The sequence below is a fragment of the Fukomys damarensis genome, unplaced genomic scaffold (assembly GCF_012274545.1).
Source record: "Fukomys damarensis isolate Sample0158 unplaced genomic scaffold, DMR_v1.0_HiC HiC_scaffold_37, whole genome shotgun sequence".
Taxonomy (NCBI): Eukaryota; Metazoa; Chordata; class Mammalia; order Rodentia; family Bathyergidae; genus Fukomys; species Fukomys damarensis.
The window spans coordinates 17,424,640-17,434,076 of NW_022900949.1; positions in this window are offsets into that span (position 1 = coordinate 17,424,640).

A 9,437-nucleotide genomic window follows, 5' to 3' on the forward strand; every position below is an offset into this window, starting at 1 on the left:
CCCGGGTCTTTCAGAATCTCTGTAGGACCATCCCCATCCCTGCCTGGTGAGAATTCTAGGTGGAGAACGGGACCTGACAGTAACACAATATCCAAATCCATGACACAACTGGCAATGCAGAGGAAAAATAATTCCCCTGATAAGATCAATGGATTGCAATGAGTTCAGCTTCAATTAAAAAAAAAAAAAAAAAAAAAGAATCCCCTCACAATACTTTATACTTCTCAAAGATTTCAAGGATATTCTACAGCGAAAGAAGAGAGGGCACCCTCTCACATCCCATATAAGATTGGTCTTTGGGCATTTGATGGAATGAAATTTCCTGAGGAAGGCATGGCTGCTGAGCTGCTCCAGGCCTGAAGCCAACCTAATCTCGCAGGGGATGGGGGTGCTTGCAAGGCGCCTGGTCTTGGGGGAGACACTGGACTTCTGGCTTGAAGAAGCTTGAAGGAAGATCCTCAGAGACAGCATCACTAGACAGAAGCAGGGACAGAGGAGCACACGGACACTTCTCTTTGTGTTGCTTATAGAAAATCCAAACTTTTCACAGGAGAAAATCTCTCCTCTGAGAAAACACACACTTGTTAGAGAAAAGGCGCCCCAAGGCAGGTTAGGGGGTCTCAAGAAACTCCAGAAAGACTCGCAGATGCTCACAGAACCTGAGTCTGTGACACCTTCTTTCTTAGACAACTTGGACAAAGGCAAGAATAAGAAAACCTCTACAGCGAGGCAGAGCTGGGCTGAAATCAGGAAGTCAGATTATGACCAATATGTCATCTATTAATCTAAACTTTGAAGGAGAACCTGGCGGGCTCGAGGTCCAGGAGAAGGGAAATGAAGTTCTCAAGTCCAAGCATCTTGGGAGAATGATTCCCCACAGAGGGATGGGGGAACTTCTTCTAGCATCTGTATTACACCCTAAGTCTTGGAGATCCCGAAAGAGCCTCTGCTGATTTACGTTACTCTCTGGGAGCGTCAGCCATGAGAAAAAGATGTGTTTGACTCACTTAAGAGTTTGGAGGCTGAAGGGAGACACAGATGGAGGAGCTGTGGAGACGGATGGGGAAGAAACCTGATTCTAATTATGTTGTAGCTGGCCATTTAATGATAATTGACCTCAGAGATCTTGGCTTCTAACTTCAAGACGTCAAGATCCACAGCATGTGAATAAAAGATTGATAGATATTAGCTGTGTAAAGCCAATTTCTTTCAGGAGGGGAGCTAAGAAAAACTCCCTCCCCTGGAGTAAAAGGAATGCAGAAGAGCAGGAGAGCGGAGGTACCAAAAGAGGGAAGTTAATGTTAGATGTTAAGGTAGTGCTTGAGAAAGAGTGTCTATCTTTCCTCCCAAGGCCTGTTTGGCCTGTTTAGGGAGGGGTTGTCTAAGGGGCTGTGAGTGAAAGATTCGAGACTATGCTGTTGTATTTAGAAAAAAACACAACTTTCCAGGCGGCCCAGGAGGGATGGACAGACATTTCTGAAGGAAAAGACTACACGGTTACGGTAATGACAGCACTCTGTGATCCAGGGGGAGAGACGCAGTAGAATTGAGGCATCTCACAAGATGTGGCCACAGGTAGAAACCTTCGTTCCTCTTCCTCACCCCAATCTTCGGCTTTTCAGAAGCTTCAGATGTTTGGACACAAAGCCAGGTAGGATTAGAGGAAATCACACTGAACTGATCATATTTCTATCATGTGTTAGGTGTCAGAACTGAAGAACTAAGTTGAAAATAGTAGGTGTGTGTTTGAAAATCAGCGCACTGACATGCCTAGCCAAGGAGAGGATAAGCCACGGTTTGCAGACCTCAAATACTCCCTGGCGTCTCCCAGGGCTGAGCATGTCTGTAATGGGAACCATCACCTGCTTTACAAACTGGACGTTTCAAGCCATGGGGCTGTGTAAGTGCTGTGGATCAGAAGAAACAGGAGCCAGAAAAGCAAAAGAACACTTTTAGCAAAATGACAAAAATGTCAGGGAGGATTTTAAGGGCATCAGTGCATGGAAATTACCTAGAAGTTTTCAAAATCATTGCTGGGAAGGGAAACTTGCCCTTCAGTGAAGAAAAGCGGGCAGTAGTTTATTACCCACAGCCCTGGCTTTGGCTCCTCATCTTCCACTTTCCTTTTCAGGAGCCCAGGAGCTTGCATAGCCTTCCTCCTGTTCCCAGTCAGCCTTCCTTCCATGTGCTGCGGCCCAGGGCAGGCAGGGGACACAGTGGCAGGGGCTGGGGCCTTTAGAAGTCACCATGGGGACGCGCCCAGTCTGGCGGTGCAGCACTCCTTTTGTTCTCCTTTATAGCTGCTGTTTAATGATTTCATTTATTCCTGAAAAGAGACTTGTGCAAATATAAAAACATTTCTATGTAATAATGTATAGTATCGAGACAGAACATATGACTCCTTCAATTACGGCAATGAGAAGTAAAACAGTCAAGTTTTACTAGTATAGTAACTAGAGTTAAATGCTTACTCTGTTTCCATCTGAAGCACAGGAATACTACACAGTGAATTGGTACTTTACATTCAAAAGAGTGAGGTATATTTCAAGTCATTAACTCCGGGTAGAATTTGGGGGGAAATGTATTATGTATTACAAACCATGGTTCTTTTGACAAGCAAATAAGCCACATCTTCAAGTTTGGGAAGTGCTGAATCCTCTTTTCTATGCCCACTGAAATGATTATGAAGCATACTAATTCCTAAGAGTCCAGCTTAGCAAATCAGTTACCAGTGGCCAATTTGGAACGCTTCCACGCTCTTGAGAGCCTCTGTCTGACATCCCTGACATGGAGGGTAGTGAGGTGCAGACAGTGCTGTTTGCATCTCTGCTAGAGGTCCCGGGGTGACACTATTGTTGCAATCATATCTCTTGATGTTTCATTTGTTGTTTTCCCAAAGCGTCTCTGTAAAAAAACAAAACAACAATAACAGCAAAAACCATAAAATAGTTCAAGTCTAATCGTCTTGATTTCATAACCACAGGCCAGCTCTGAGCAAAATAGTGTCAAGCTTCTGGTTCATGGTCTGTTTATCAAAATGACAGAGTTGCATTTGTGTTTTTCCAAGATGCATTGGTAAGGAACCATCTCCTGCTTAATACCCAAGCCCTTCACTTCTTATCAACTCCTACCTGAGTCTCTGAGTTGTAAGAATGTGGTCACTCTCTCAATGGGTGTCTTTGTTACTCATGTGTACAATGGGATTTCCTAAAACATCCTTAATTTGCACCAAGTGGTGACAAGCCAGCTCACCTGAGTCACAGCAGCCCTCCCTGCTGCTGCTGGCCCTCATGAAGAACAGTTTTAGCTCTCCAGGGCTGATGCGTTGTCATCCATTCCCTCAGCAAAGCTTTCGGAAAAGAACACCCGCCCCTGAAAACCACCACATCGCTGCTCCTGTCTGCAAATCTGGTTAACCTAAAACATCCCTGGATGTAAAAGAAGATGGATATGTGTAATCAAATAGAAGATCGTTTCTACTATGCTGTTTCAACAATCCTTAGTACAATAATGTCAAAAAAGGGGGGGAATTGTGATACATCATGTTGTCATGGTAACAAAAATGCTAAGCTCAGTGGGAGAGAAAGCTTAGAAAAATCAAACATTTTGAGTATAGCTTTATATGACTTGAAGAAATATATATATATATATGTATATATAATCTAGTATTATATATATATATAATCTAGTAGATTATATATATATATATAATCCTTTACTAGAACTTTTTGTTTTTTTTAATGAGGCTTAAGTGGAATGAAAATTACATTTATAAATTTAATTAAAAAGCCGATACCCTTTATTCTAAAACTGTGATTTCTGTAGCTGTTTAATTTTGAGTGGCTCTCTCAGTAATCTAGTTTTCCGGGAATTTATTGTGCTTTTATCTTTGGCCTCTAGCTCATCCAAACTATTACTGTCATTCCGCTCATGCCGGCAAGCAGCTGCCCTGACTTTGCATTTTCTATTTTCACCTCCCTGTTATTAATCTCCTCTTGGCCTCCCATGCCTTTCCTCACCTCAGCGACACGGAATTAAACAAGCCTTTACCCTTAAAAACCCGTGCTCGAGCCAGGCCAGCAACCACACTTCCCCAGAAGCTGTTAGTTAGGTGCCGACCTTAATTAAGTCATTCATTTTGCTGTGCTACGTCTGTTCCTGAACTCAGTCCGGCCTTGTGTCTAAATATAACACTGGTGTCCAGGTGGACTCAGCTCCCATTGCCATCCTGAGGCCACACCCAACAGAGCCCAGCAACGGAAGGCAACGCAAGGCCAAGAGGGCAAAGCAAATTTGCATGTTGAACCCCTTCCGGGCACCTGCTGGATTTCACGGAGACAACTGGTGTAAGAATTGAGGCAAAGCTTTACAAATCTTTCATATCACTGCACATAGGACTCAGAAAGCAAAAATATGCCCCCAGTAAATCAGACTGAATGCAACAATAAAGCCTATAAAATCAGATTTTCAAATTCGAATAATTATTGATTCTAACCCAATTTCAAGTTATTAATATTAGAGGCTGCTTTAAAAAGTATTTGAACGAGCAAGGTTGGTACATTTGCCTTAATGTAGAAAGGTTTATTGGACCTATTTTAATTGACTCAACATTCTTATATAAAGAAATGTGCAGATCTTAGATGTATAATTCATTGTTTTCTTTTTCTTTCTGGTACCAGGAATTGAACTCAGGGCCTCACGCTTACCAGGGAGCTCCATCCCCGACCCTTAAATATGTAATTCTGTAAGTGTTGATCAATACATACTCCCATAGCCCATGGTGTCCCACTCAAGACAAGGAGTTTTTCCATCAGCCCACAAACTCCTCCTGCAGAGTCCTTCTGGCAAATTCTTAGCTCTTCCTGGCAATAATGGTACTGTTTGATTTTGTAAGAATTAGTTTTGTCTGTTCATGAAATTCATAGGAATGAGATCACACAGAATACTGTCTAGCTTCTTAGATCAACGTGTTTATAACACAACCACAATGCTGTATTATCACTCTTTTTTATTTTTGGTGGTATTCCATTGTGTGATTACAGTTTACCCATTTTCTCTGTTGATAGAAATCTCTATCATTCTTACTTTGGGATAGTGATTTTTAAAAAAAAAAAAATGCTACCTTTTTCACAATACTGAGTCCCTTACACTGAGCTACCCACCAGGATTTTCTACTTTCTCTTTTGAAATGAAGTCTCAGTAAGTTGCTCAAGCTGTGCTCAAACTCAAGATCCTCCTGCCTCAGCCTCCAGAGTGCTAGGATTACAAGCATGCTCCACTATGCCCAGCCCAAACTTCATATTTTGAGTCTGTATGCTTTTCTCACTGGTATGCCTAGAAATGATCTTCCAGAGCCACTGGGAGGTATGCGCTTAACTTTATAAGAAACTGCTAGTTTTCCAAAGAAGTTGTACTGTTTTGCATCCTTTCTGTTAATATACAGCCTGACTGTTCCCACACTGTGATCATCAGTGTTTTTGTTTTTCACTTTATTGAGGTTGTAACTCATTTTGCTCTTATTTTTCATTTTCCTGGTAACTAAACATTGTCTTGCTATTGTCTCTTCTTTTCACCATCCGTACCTTTTGAGCACACTCCAGAGGGCAAAGGTGTCCCCAGCAACAGCAGTTGACATCTTTTTCCATGTTTGTGCCTATTCTCTTCCCAGTGCTCGCTGGAAGAGTTTCCTTTCTGCACTAAAATTTCAAGGTAGCTGTGTGAGACTCTATTCTAGAATTTCTACTATCGCACAAGAATCTATTTTTTTTATCCTTCTGCCAATAAAACAATGGATTAATTACTGTACCTTCATAAATTCTGAAGTTAGGTAGAGTCTTGAAAGTTTCTTCCTCAAGCAAAGTCTTGAATTTGAAAGATCAGAATCACTTTGATGTCAAGAAATAATATATAATAGATGCACATATCAATTTGCCCATTAACATCAGTGCAGCACGAAGCCAGAGACTGTTAGTGGTGATAGTTGTTGAAGGAACACATCATGGGGATAGAGGAATAGTTTTACACTTTTTGTTTTCTGCCTTGTTGGAAATATGTTTGATTCCTTCAAGTTAATTCATGAATTTCTTTCATTTTTCAAAAGTGTGCATGGTGATGTCATGAATCTTTTTCTTTAGTGCTAAACCGTATTTCAAAACTTTTAAAGTGCTTTTTTCCAAATAAATTCCAAGTTTTCCACTGGCAGGTGAGTTGATAGAGGATGGAAACTTATATTTATGTGTATGACTCTGGGTCGATACTGAGAGATTTATCCCTCCAACAAGAAGACATTGTTATCTCAGAGGATAATTTACATGTTCACCTATAGTCGGTGATACAGTTGTGAAATTCAAACTCACTCTTTTTTAACCACATTCCTTTTTTTTTTTTTTTTTTGAGTTTATTGGTACATTTAGGGATACAGTACAGTTACATTCATTGTTGGGATCATGTACCTTTACATGGCAAGTCTTGATTCTCATTTTTTCCCCTTACCTCTGCCCTCCCTTCACCCCCTCCTCCCCTCCCCATCTACAAACACTTTATTTTCATCACATTCCTTTTTAATTAAAGAAAGATTTATGGGGCATCACTCATAGAAACTGAGAAAGAGAATGCTATTGCCACAGGTGCGCACGTCTTCACGTCTGAAGGTGACAAGTGGGAGAGGACGACTCGTGCTCCTCCAGGGAGGCCTTCTCCGTGTCAGTGAGGGGCGCTGACCTGAACTTGGCTTTGCTGGCTAGCGGGAAGCGAGCAGCTTGTCTTCCAGTCATAGCCCAGATCAAACCTCCAGTATCCGCGGCAGCAACAGCAGTTTATTTACTCACAAATCTGCTCACATTCCTTAGGGATCAGCTTGCCCCACCCGAAAAAAGAAGATCTACAAGAAGTACCACACATATCTAGTACTAAATGGACCAATTTTTCAAAAAAAACTACACAGCAAGCCTTTGTCTCCGAAACTCTCGGCACCCTTCATTTCCAAAACAGAGAAGTCATCTAAGGGTCTCCTCGTCCTCCCACGGCCAGACGTGACAATCCACAGGGAATGTACTCACCTCCGGTGAGAACGTGCCATGTCCTTTATCCCGGGAGACGCCCCCTGGTGGTGGTGGACGAGGTCTCCAGTCCGCAGTGACTCCGGGGTGGGCCCCACGAGGTCTGCTTCCTCTTCCGCACGGCCGCCTTCCTCACCCAGAACCACTCCTGCAGTCTGCACACGCAGTGCGGCGTGAGGCCCAGCACCCTGTGCCCTCCACCCTCGTCCCCGCTCCCCATCCGAAAGAGTCTGCTGTCGCTCTCCTCCCTTGATCGGGTCACCGCATCTTCCCGCTGCGCCCCTCTTAGCCACATGGCGGCTTCCGGTCTCACCGTCCACTGACCCGGGTGTCCGTGCTGCCCCTCTCATGCCCGCAGTGCTGGAGCGGGACAGAGAACTCCCAGCAAGACAATGTCCCCATGCCGTCTTTGCCTCAGAACGTGAGTCTCGGTCCTCACTTTACCTTGTAAGCTTCTGAGGAGAGAGAACTGAGCATTGTATTTCGATATAGTCCAATGGCCTTGTATGTTTCTACCCATCCTATCTCCCTTCGTACAGGATTTAAAGTAAAGACTTAATGTGTCTTCATAAAAATAAATATGAATGTTCCTTTAAAACAACAACTTTCCCTTAAGCATGTGGTATTGTGTTGAATAAAGCAATTTAAGAAGAATGAATACAGGTATTAAAAGTCATACAGATTTTCTTTTTGTCCCTAAATCTACCCTGAAAGTGAAAGTTTGGAATACACAAACAGATCCAACCTTGTTTCTCCAGGGCCCCCCCGGGGGCCTGTACCTGACCAGCCCCCCCCCCCAGACATACATCTCAGGTTCCGCTGTCACTTGGGTTCTTAACTTGGTTGTAATCCTGTCTTTAAAGATACACTTCACTACTAATTAATAGCTACTCTTACCATTACTTTGTGGTTTTCTGAGGTGAAAAGAAAGTATCACTGGGACTTAGCCACCCTAAATTACTTTATGGGCCATCAGCTATTTGCAACGGATTTGTGTTTGCACACACTGGCCAGGAAGCCTACGACAGCCCCACGTGCTGCCCACTGTGCGTGAGTGAGCTCCAGGCCCCGGTGTGACCCCGGAGATGCCTGTGTTTGATTCTATTAGTTGCTCCCCTTCCAGCAGCCCCGTCTGGTCTCCTCCGCCGGCCCTTTTCTACACCGTTTTCCCAGGATGACCCCACTTTACTTCATGGGTGTGGTGGTAATTGCAGACCTCTCTGCTACAGTCTGAATGTCTTCGTCCACTCTGACATTCATGCTGCAGCTTGATTTCGAACACAGTGGTGTCAGGGACTGAAGCCTTTGGAAAGCGAATGGGATTAGTGTCCTTATAAAGGGGCGCGAGTCCCCTTCAAGAGTTGGTCCCCTCTTTCCTTCTGCTGTAAGAGCTCCACCCCTGAGAATGCAGCTCTCACCAAATTCTACTGCCTTCCTCTCGAACTTCCAGGCTCCGCGGTGATGAAAAATGCATTTGTGCTCTTTCTAAATCACCCAGCCGCAGATGCTCTGTTACTAGCACACAGATACGCTCACATTACTCTTCTATCTGTATGTGTCAGACGAAGTCAGAGAACGGGAGCTGGAGTTTGGGGTATCTCAGCTAAATGTGCCTCCAGACGCATTTTACTTCCCCACACAATGCCTTACTTTGAAATGAGAATTATTTGTTCACATGTAAAAGGTGCACATACATGAAATGGAGATTTTATTTCTTTAAAAACCCAGAAATCAAAGCCAGCGATTCCTCAGTTCAGGAATTAACAGCAGCGTCCTAGCTTCTCCGCAGTTTCTGGAAGCATTAGGCCCTCCAGGACCCGGATGTGATTCATTTTATTTATTTTTATCTCCTGGCCCTACTAGGCATTTCATTCCTGAATTCGCATTTCTGCGGCCTTCCATGCCGACTTCTACTGCTGTCACCCCACCTTGCTGCCCTGGAGCTGGCACACAGTGAGTCTGTGAAGAAATGCATGGGTGCTCCGGTTCTCTTCCGAACTGGCCGGCGAGACGCTTCCCCTAGAAAGGTTCTCGTCCTCACTCTGCCTACCTCCGAATGCCTCCTCTTACAATCCTTAGTTGACCACTCCAAGAATGGGAGGTTTTTTAGCTTCTCTGAGCTTCGGGGGAAAAAAGTTCTTACAATCCTTAGTTGACCACTCCAAGAATGGGAGGTTTTTTAGCTTCTCTGAGCTTCGGGGAAAAAAGAACATCTTCCAGGCGGAGTGCTACTGCAAAAGCCTTCCCTTCTGTGCAGGAGTTTTCCTGTGTTACACTACTATATGTCCCCCGAGGGTTGCAGCCGCCAGGGTTTTAGTGCTTAACTACTTTATTCTCTGTGTGTCTCTGTGAGTGAAGATCAAGAGGTTCATTTATGCC